The sequence below is a fragment of the Carassius auratus genome, chromosome 34 (genome assembly GCF_003368295.1).
Source record: "Carassius auratus strain Wakin chromosome 34, ASM336829v1, whole genome shotgun sequence".
Classification (NCBI taxonomy): domain Eukaryota; kingdom Metazoa; phylum Chordata; class Actinopteri; order Cypriniformes; family Cyprinidae; genus Carassius; species Carassius auratus.
The window spans coordinates 14,818,252-14,828,307 of record NC_039276.1 but is presented as its reverse complement, the minus strand read 5'-3'; the positions used below and the strand labels follow the sequence as shown (position 1 = coordinate 14,828,307).

Genomic DNA, 10,056 nt, shown 5'->3' with positions numbered 1-10,056 from the left:
GCGGGGATGAGGCTCCATTCACATCAGGTGTGCCCCATCACACGCCGCCAGCCCTGACTCGTCCAGCGCCCCTCCTCTCACACACCCACTCCAGTCGGGAGCCTGGTGAAGGGCGGCGATTTAGGACGGGGTGCCGGTGACAATCAGGGAGGAGGCAGCTGACTCGTCACATTCCCCCTCCCAAGCGACATCCCCCGCCACCCACACGGGAGTGCTACCATCCTCAACCAGACTCCAAACGGTCGGAGTAGGCGGGGATTCCTCTCCGGGCGGTCCTCCCTCTCGCAGCGCGCAGGAACAGGGACAGAGAAACCGGGTTTCCTGCGCCGCGCGCTGCGAGAGCGAGGACCGCCCGGAGAGGAATCCCCGCCCACTCCGACCGTTTGGAGTGGGCGGGGATGTCGCTTGGGAGGGGGAATGTGACGAGTCAGCTGCCTCCTCCCTGATTGTCACCGGCACCCCGTCCTAAATCGCCGCCCTTCACCAATATATATATATATTTAATTTTTTAATTTTTTCACTACAGAATGTGCTCAAACACAAAATATATCATAATTTAAATCTTAATAGCATTTGCAGAGTATGACTTGCAGTAAAACGACCAATTGTAAAGTGTTCATATAGGTCTCAGTTATAATGCACACCTTTTAGATTTTTTGATATTAAAATAAACTGTAAATCCATATGTACACTGTAAAAAAATGTTGATGACTGATGTTAAATGGAACTGCTAATTTTACAATTTGTGCATTTAGTGTTAAAGTAACCAAAAAGTGAACCAACCAAATTACAGTAAACTTTACAGTATGTTTTATTGTTTTAAAATGCATTACTCTGAAAAAAAGATTAAAACAATAATAAAATATTTAACAATAAAAATCATTATACCATAAATTTACAGCAAGTTAAATGGCACGGTACAACGAAATTAAATATTTTTTTTATATAAAATAAAATCACAGTAGGTTACGTGCAAACTGCTGCCAGCTAGTTAATTTTTTTACAGTGTATGTATGAATTTACAGTTTATTTTAATAAATATCAAAAATCTAAAAGGTGTGCATTATAGTTGACACGTACATGAAAACTTTACAGTTGATTTTATGACTGTAAGTAATTATCCTCAAATTGGGATTTAGAGCTTTAAATTATGGCATATTTTGTGCTGGAGCCTATATTTGATAAATAAAAAATAGCAATATTTACATATAATTTGACCGTTTATTGAATAAATAATACAAATATAAACATTGTGCATTATAACTGAGAACTATATGAACACTTTAAAGTTGGTTGTGTTACTGTACTTCATTATCCTCAAATGCTATTGAAGCGAGACAAGTGTATACCAATTTCGTATTTAACTTTAGAGACGGTCCCTTGTGAATGTCGAACGTCAGGAAACGACACCTCTTGCTATCTACTTGTCTAGCTCTGGCCCCTTGGGTCGTTTTTAAAATCACAGATACAGAACTAAAAGCAAAAGTGACTTTACGTGGGCTATACTGGATTTACATGCGTTTCCCGTCAGAGGGAAAGCGCACGCTCCCAGCTGTGACATGGAGATTGCAGATGGGGATTATTTATGACATGAGCGAGCCTACAGTCTATGGTTGACACCCTCTCATTAGCATAATTTATATATATATATATATAAAATTAAATATAACGTATATTTATATACATTTAATTACTTGCGTAGCTATTTATTTATTTATTTATTGTTTTTGCAGGTTTCGTTCACCATACATTATAGCTCATTATAAAAAAAACATAAATACTATACTTTGTGCAAAAAGTATTTACAAAAATTAAAAAAGGGGTTTTAACGAACAAAATTTTTTTGCATTTATGTATATAAAAACTGGGAAAATAAATTGATTTATAATAAAAGACTTATATTTTAAATGCTTGTTAATCTACAAATAAACAAAAAAAGGGTTCATTCAATAACCAAGAACAATTGTCAAGATACAAACACGTACAAATATACAGTGTTTGTTTAACTCCTCTTTGTTTTCCTTCTATTTGGCAATAAACATCACGTGACCCGTTCTTACCTGTCAGTGATCTATTGAAGCACGTGTTTTTCAGTATGACGTTGGGAAAGCAGAGTTGGAACTTCCTTATACGCCCGTTCAACTACCATTTTTTTTACACTTAAATAACGTCTCCTCTTGTTGTCAAAAGTATAGGATATACCTGACGGATTTACAGGTAATGTGAAGAACTTTTAAAAATGGGGTTTAAATGAGTGTTCAGAAACCTTATACATTTTTACTTGTATAATATTTCGCCCGTTGCACAAAGTAATCAATTGTTTAATAACAATTGATTTGCAAATGCAACGTATTTGAGGGAAATACAGGTCGCTTAATGCTATGTAATCTGTGTTTAATAGTGTTTATACATCTGGTGTTTGACACTTTCTATTGGTACAGTGATGGGATAAGTATGGTTGTTTTATATGTTGTGTGTGATAGAGATATACTGTTATCATGATTTTACATGACATTCTATTATCATGATTTTACATGATACACCAATTCACTTAAAATAATACCATGGTGCTACATGGTACATGTTAAGACATTTTTTTTTAAAGTATATCTACTAATTAAATTAAATTAAATTTATGCATTTAGCAGATGCTTTTATCCAAAGTGACTTACAGTGCATTCAGGCTATCAATTTTTACATATCATGTGTTCCTGGGGAATTGAACCCTCAACCTTGCGCTTGATAAAGCAAGTGCTCTACCAATTGAACTACAGGAACACATAAAATAAATAAAATAAAATAAATCATTGGATCGATGTCTTGAGGTGTGGTAACCGTAGTATAAGCGGAATAATTGACTCCAGACCATTGAATTATTAGAAAAATAATGAAAACCGAGGTAGTGATGCGTCCATGACGGGAAATGACCCATCGTCAATTATTCCTTACATAATTGGTGGTTGAAATCACAATGCTGTGTGACCTCAACCAATCACCATGTTTCAATCACCAGAAAGATCTGGACCTTTGAAAAATGACTACCTTGCCAGCAGGGACTTTCTGAGGGCATTTTTTTTATCCAGAACTTTATTTAGATCCTGGATACTGCTGTGGAAACACACAGAGTACCAGCCCAAAGTCCCTAGTTACTGGGTAAAGTACCAGTGGTGGAAACACAGCTTATCTGATAACACTAGTTTTATTGCCCAAAGGAATGCAGGCAGAGCAAAACTCACTTCATTTCCCCTTAGGAGAGACACAAAATGCCCATAAAATTGTCTCTTCTCTTTTAAGTTAATAAGAAAACTTCTCTTTGAATGAACACACATATCTTTCGGATCATATTATATTATTTCATGGATATTAGTGCTGTTCTTGTATATTGTCTGTTGAATTTGAATGTTTTATGCATGCATTAATGAACACTGTTTACTCACTGTTTGTGGCGGTGCTGTCGAATCCATATCATAAAAGTCTGTTTGTAATGCCTGTGGTGACATTGTGACTGAATTAAAGGGTTAGTTCATCGAAAAATCATTATTATGTTATTAATAACTCAACCTCATGTCATTCCAAATACATATCACTAGTTGATATCACCTCACTTATAACATGTTTTGGTCTTCTGTTGATCTAAACGAGAGTGTATATTATATGTTGATACCTATGCAACATATTAGTTGTTCTAAGAATCTTTATTAGTTTGTAGGGGTGTAACGGTACGCAAAAATCACGGTTCGGTACGTACCTAGGTTTTAAAGTCACGGTTCGGTTAATTTTCGGTACAGTAAGGGAAATAAATTCAAACATTAACCTGCAGGTTGTTTATTACTTTAAACTTTTTTAAACAATTTGTTTACACTTTTTTTTTAACACTTTAATAAAATATAATAAAATATATATATATATATATATATATATATATATATATATATATATATATATATATATATATATATATATATATATATATATATAATAAAAAATGAATAAGAAATAAAATAATGCTGCAAAGGTTCCAGTATGAATACACGTACCATTACACCCCTATTAGTTTGTATGTCAACTTCTGATCCAGTTACATTTGCATGCTCTGAGACAAAGGATCATAAAACTCCCCAGTATTTCCAACTTCCCACTTGGAATTTCAGCCTTTCTCATTGCACAAGCCCATCCTGAGAGGCTGTGAACTGTCTCAGACTTAAAAAGGCTCAGCCAACAGTTCTGCCCATTGTTTGTTTCTTGTTATGCTTCTTCTGCTAAGTCTTCTGTGTCCATGTGGTGAGCCTGAGATGGTGCAGGTGTGCCCAGTGGGCCCCAACACATATCTCAGGCAGTCTCGCAGTTCTGTTAGTTCCAGTGGAGTAGAATGGAAAGAAAATGATAATGTGAAGCAGGGGTGTAAATTTTGACAGTTAGGGAAGACAATAAACATAAAATTTCTCACGAGCGATTTTTGAAGGGGATACAAATAATCCAGCAAAAATTTTACTTGTAAGGATATGTTTGCACAAAGGAAAGCCATACTACTATTAATGCAGCAGAGAGACTGTCAAATTAGCGCTGTGACAGCGCTCATGTCCGTTGTAGACATTACTATTCATCACAGTGTTGCCAATGCCAAGTCAGCGGTTTTCCTGTGGAATTGAGGTTCTTTTTCGCTGTTGCTGCGGGCTGTTTTTCATGTCCATGGTGCGGGTTGAAGTGACCACAATAATGTGCATTTTAATCTTTTTTTTTAATGTTTTTTTTTTTTTTGTGTGTGTTTCCTGAAGTGTACCTATATTGTTAGTATGATTTTTACATTTAAAATTTAGAAATAAATGTTTATCACGTGAATGCAGTGATCTCGTCATTGCAATGCGTTTTCTCTCAAAATGCTTTCACCCCAACTAACAGCAAACACAATATCGACATGAATACAGTAAGAGCTCTGTTGTGCAGCATAACAGCGTCATTCATTATAACGGCAGTTTGGGCAAGTGTGCAGATATACTGGTGATGTGTGATTGGCAGCTCCGAACAATATAAAGGGAGAATCCTTTGATCGCTCTCTGTAGTTAAATCACAATGTAAATAACAGATTTGTTTCATGCTACTAAGAGAAACAACGTGAAGTTGATCGTTTAGTTACTGGCTTGATTCACTGATGCATAAACAGTATTAAATGATTTAGAAAGAAAGTCTGTGTAAAATTGAGTGATTAGCTACACATCAGAAATCACTGATCACAGATCAGGCATTAATGAACACTGTTTACTCACTGTTTGTGGCGGTGCTGTCGAATCCATATCATAAAAGTCTGTTTGTAATGCCTGTGGTGACATTGTGACTGAATTAAAGGGTTAGTTCATCGAAAAATCATTATTATGTTATTAATAACTCAACCTCATGTCATTCCAAAACCGTGAGACCTCCATTTATCTTCGGAACACAGTTTAAGATATTTTAGATTTAGTCCGAGAGCTCTCAGTCCCTCAAATGAAACTGTGTGCACAGTATAATGTCCATGTCCAGAAAGTTAATAAAAACATCATCAAAGTAGTCCATGTGACATCAGAGGGTCAGTTAGAATTTTTGAAGCATCGAAAATACACTTTGGTCCAAAAATAGCAAAAACTACGACTTTATTCATCATTGTCTTCTCTTCCGTGTCTGTTGTGAGAGAGTTCAAAACACAACAGTGTATTGATATCCAGTTCGCGGACTAATCATTCAATGTAACCGGATCTTCTTGAACCAGTTCACCAAATCGAACTGAATCGTTTGAAACTAATCCGTGTATCATTCGTTCTTTTCATGTTCAAATTAAGAAAACTAATTCGGAAAATCAAAAAAGGTTGTTATTTCCTTATTCGTTTACAAATACAATATTTAAAAAACAAATAATGAGTGATTTTTTTTTTTATTATTTCGATTACATGCTCAAATTGAAAATGGGAAATATGAAAAACGCCTCCACCATAATTGGTCAATGGTCCGTGTATCATCCGATCATTCAATTATTCCATTTAATCTGGAAAACCAAAAAACGAAATAACGAATCAATATTTTGTTTTTCTGTTTTTCTGTATGAACCAAATATTAAAAACTGACGTTTCTTTCATTGCTTTCAGCTCGAAACGGGAAATATAATAAGCAAGGAAACCAAAGCGAAATAATGGATCAAATTTACGTTTTCTCAATTGTTCTTTATTTGTTGTAGTAGGTCTAACTATTTCCCACGGTGCCGTCCTGCTTGCTTTGCGCATGCGCAGTGGATAGTTTCAAAGGAATTGCGCTTACTTCCGCGTATTCCTCGCGGGGATAAAGAACATGTTTTTTTTAATGATCACAGGCATAGTTACAGTATGTCCAATAACAATACAACACGCTCTAATAGATTATATTGGTTAATATAATGTAATAAACCAATCAGAGATGGTATAAATGTCCTTTGAAATCACACTAACCACTTGTTTTGGTATGTGAGGCATTTTAAGCGATCATTAATTAAAACATTTATATTAGCAGATTATTTTATTAATAATGAGATCAACAAAAGCAATCAAAACGATATATATATATATATATATATATATATATATATATATATATATATATATATATATATATATATATATATATATATATATATTCGTTTTGGTTTTAGGACAGCTTTGATTAAAAGATTTGATCTACCTCAAACGTTGACTACTTTATACACACACACACACACACACACACACACACACACACACACACACACAAACACACACAGAGAGAGAGAGAGAGAGAGAGAACAAGTAGTTAGAATATAAATATTTAGAATATATAAAGAAAGTGTTTTTGTTAATCTTAAGTAGGCTAGATAGAAAACGAACAGAGAGCAAGTAGAGGGTCAAGCGTTTTCTTTATTTAAATGCAAACATGTAAACAAATATGTACAAAATTATGTGAAGTTACATATTTACATTATTTTTACAGTTATATTGTGTTACATATAAGTAGTAGTTTTCAGATGTGAATGGGTGGGGGGTATTTTCTTGACGTCATCAAACCAAAGTAACAGCAAGCGTAGACTTATGTATCATTCCTGAATCCTGATATGAATCAGTCTTTGAAAGACCTATTATTATAGACAGTTCAGTTACAAATTATTAAACACAGACACTTGAATTTATTCCTGAAAGAATCTGAATCTTGGACGAATAGATTGAATAAAAGGCTTCTTTATTAACACAGTGACTTACCGACACCTAGTGGCGAAATTACTTTCAGAAGTATCGTAAAGTAGGCCTATCATTTCATTTTGTCATTACATATTTCTGTGTTAAAAATGTTGTATTAAACATTAATCTCATTTCATTATACAGTTGTAATTGCTATGTAAAGGCATGTCTGATCAGCATTAAACTGTAAACAGGCCTAATAATACATCTAAAATCAACTTCAGACGCAGCTATCTCTGAAGGCTTAATTAATACTGATTTAATTATTACATGTATTCCAATTTAACATTATCATCGATTCTCAAAAAGTTGGGACGCTGTACAAATTGTGAGTAAAAAAGGAATGGAATAATTTACAAATCTGATAAACTTATATTCTATTCACAGTAGAATATATATAATATATCAAATGTTGAAAGTATTGGCTCATTTTGGTTTCATGAGAGCTACACATTCCAAAAAAGTTGGGACAGGTAGCAATAAGACGCCGGAAAAGTTAAATGGACCAATTTGCAACTTATTAGGTCAATTGGCAACATCATTGGGTATGAAAAGAGCCTCTCAGTGTCTCTCAGAAGTCAAGATGGGCAGTGGATCACCAATTCTCCCAATGCTGCGGTGAACAATAGTGGAGCAATATCAGAAAGGAGTTTCCCAGAGAAAAATTGCAAAGAGTTTGAAGTTATCATCATCTACAGTTCATAATATCATCCAAAGATTCAGAGAATCTGGAATCATTTCTGTGTGTAATGGTCAAGGCCAGAAAACCATACTGGATTCCCGTGATCTTCAGCTCTTAGACGGCGCTGCATGGAGATCACAACATGGGCTCAGGAATACTTCCAGAAAACATTGTCGGTGAACACAATCCACCGTGACATTCACCGTTGCTGGCTAAAACTCTATAGGTCAAAAAAGAAGCCATATCTAAACATGATCCAGAAGCGCAGGTGTTTTCTCTGGGCCAAGGCTCATTTAAAATGGACTGTGGCAAAGTGGAAAACTGTTCTGTGGTCAGACGAATCAACATTTGAAGTTCTTTTTGGAAAACTGGGATTCCATGTCATCCGGACTAAAGAGGACAAGGACAACCCAATTTGTTATCAGCGCTCAGTTCAGAAGCTGCATCTCTGATGGTATGAGGTTTCATGAGTGTGTGTGGCATGGGCAGCTTACACATCTGGAAAGATGAGCACCATCAATGCAGAAAGATAGATCCAAGTTCTAGAACAACATATGCTCCCATCCAGATGTCGTCTCTTTCAGGGAAGACCTTTCATTTTCCAACATGACAATGCCAGACCACATACTGCATCAACTACAACATCATGACTGCATAGAAGAAGGATCTGGGTACTGAAATGACCAGCCTGCAGTCCAGATCTTTAAAGAGGAAGATGTGATAAAGAAGACCTAAGACAGTTGTGCAATTAGAAGCCTGTATTAGACAAGAACGGGACAGCATTCCTGTTCCTAAACTTGACCAACTTGTCTCCTCAGTCCCCAGACACTTGTAGACTGTTATAAAAAGAAGAGGTGATGACACACAGTGGTAAACATGGCCTTGTCCCAACTTTTTTTGAGATGTGTTGATTCCATGAAATTTAAAATCAACTTATTTTCCCCTTAAATTTATACCTTTTCTCAGTTTAAACATTTGATATGTCATCTATGTTGTATTCTGTTTTTATTCACAATGTCACAATTTTTTTTGGAATCGGGTTTTATATTTAGGCCTAATACGACATTCTGTTTAAATGGTTAATAAAAATGATTTGTGATAGAATATGACACTGATAGAATAATTTCTAGTGAGTGCAGGTTTGGAGTAAATTAATTTCATTTTTCAGATTTCAAAATTAAATAAAAAAAGATGTGGATGAAACCCTGATTTTATGCTTCACAAAAACTACAGTTTTCTTTAGGCTATTCATTTATTTTAGGTGAGAATTAAGAATAAAAATATTCTGCTGGCAGAATTTGGAAGAATACAAATCATTAAAGCACAAAGATCTGCATTTATCTTAAAGTAATTAGTTATTTTCCTACATAGCTGCTAAATATAATTTTTCACTTGCTGCCTTTCCAACCTAAGGAAATAGGCAGCAGAACTCTGCTCACTTGTCGCCAATTCAGACGAGATCTGATAAAGCCATGGATTTACAGTAGGCCTACTAAATGTATAGTTACTTCAACCCTGATACTACATCAATAATTTGATAACTGAAGAATGGCACACAGCAGTAGATAAGCTGATCCTAGGTTTAGACATAACACAAGGAATAAATGAATTTGTTTTATTTGTACAGATTGCAATGTAACTGTAAAATAATGTAAATATTTAACTTTGTAGTTCTGTGCATACAGTATTTGTTTACATGTGCACTAGAACTGTTTGTAAGTGTGTATTGCTACTAGAACTTACATTTCAAAGTACATCTGTGCAATAAAGGTGTTCTATTCTATAAATTCAGTATAATAAAAGGATTTAATATATTTAACTGATACAGTAATTGTAAAATACTATAACAAACATTATTACAGTATGTCAACCATTACCTTTTTAATTACATTGTCACCTTTAATTTTTTTTTTTAATCGTGCAAAGCTAAATATATATAACATGCAGTACATGCATCTTCAAGAAACATCTAACGCATCTCTTTCATCTTTGACCCTCGAACTTTTATCAAATTTTTATTTATTTATTCTAACTGCTAGTTTTTCATCCAACACTAGCTTTCTGTATTCTTTTTCAATTATTTATATTTTTTTTTGTATTGTATTGTATGTGTGTATGTAGATAGATAGATTGATTGATAGATAGAGAGATAGATAGATAGAT

At 34.6% G+C, this 10,056-nt stretch overlaps 1 protein-coding gene across 1 annotated transcript in view; it reads left to right on the top strand.

The window, feature by feature from the left end:
* The first annotated feature begins 1,989 nt into the window (after nucleotides 1-1,989).
* Nucleotides 1,990-10,056, top strand: part of LOC113053280 (interferon alpha/beta receptor 2-like) — a 48,239-nt gene continuing 40,172 nt past the window's right edge. Inside the window, exon 1 of the mRNA XM_026218182.1 lies at nucleotides 1,990-2,217. The gene's annotated coding sequence lies outside the window, so the exon portion shown is untranslated. The remainder of the gene's footprint in view (nucleotides 2,218-10,056) is intronic.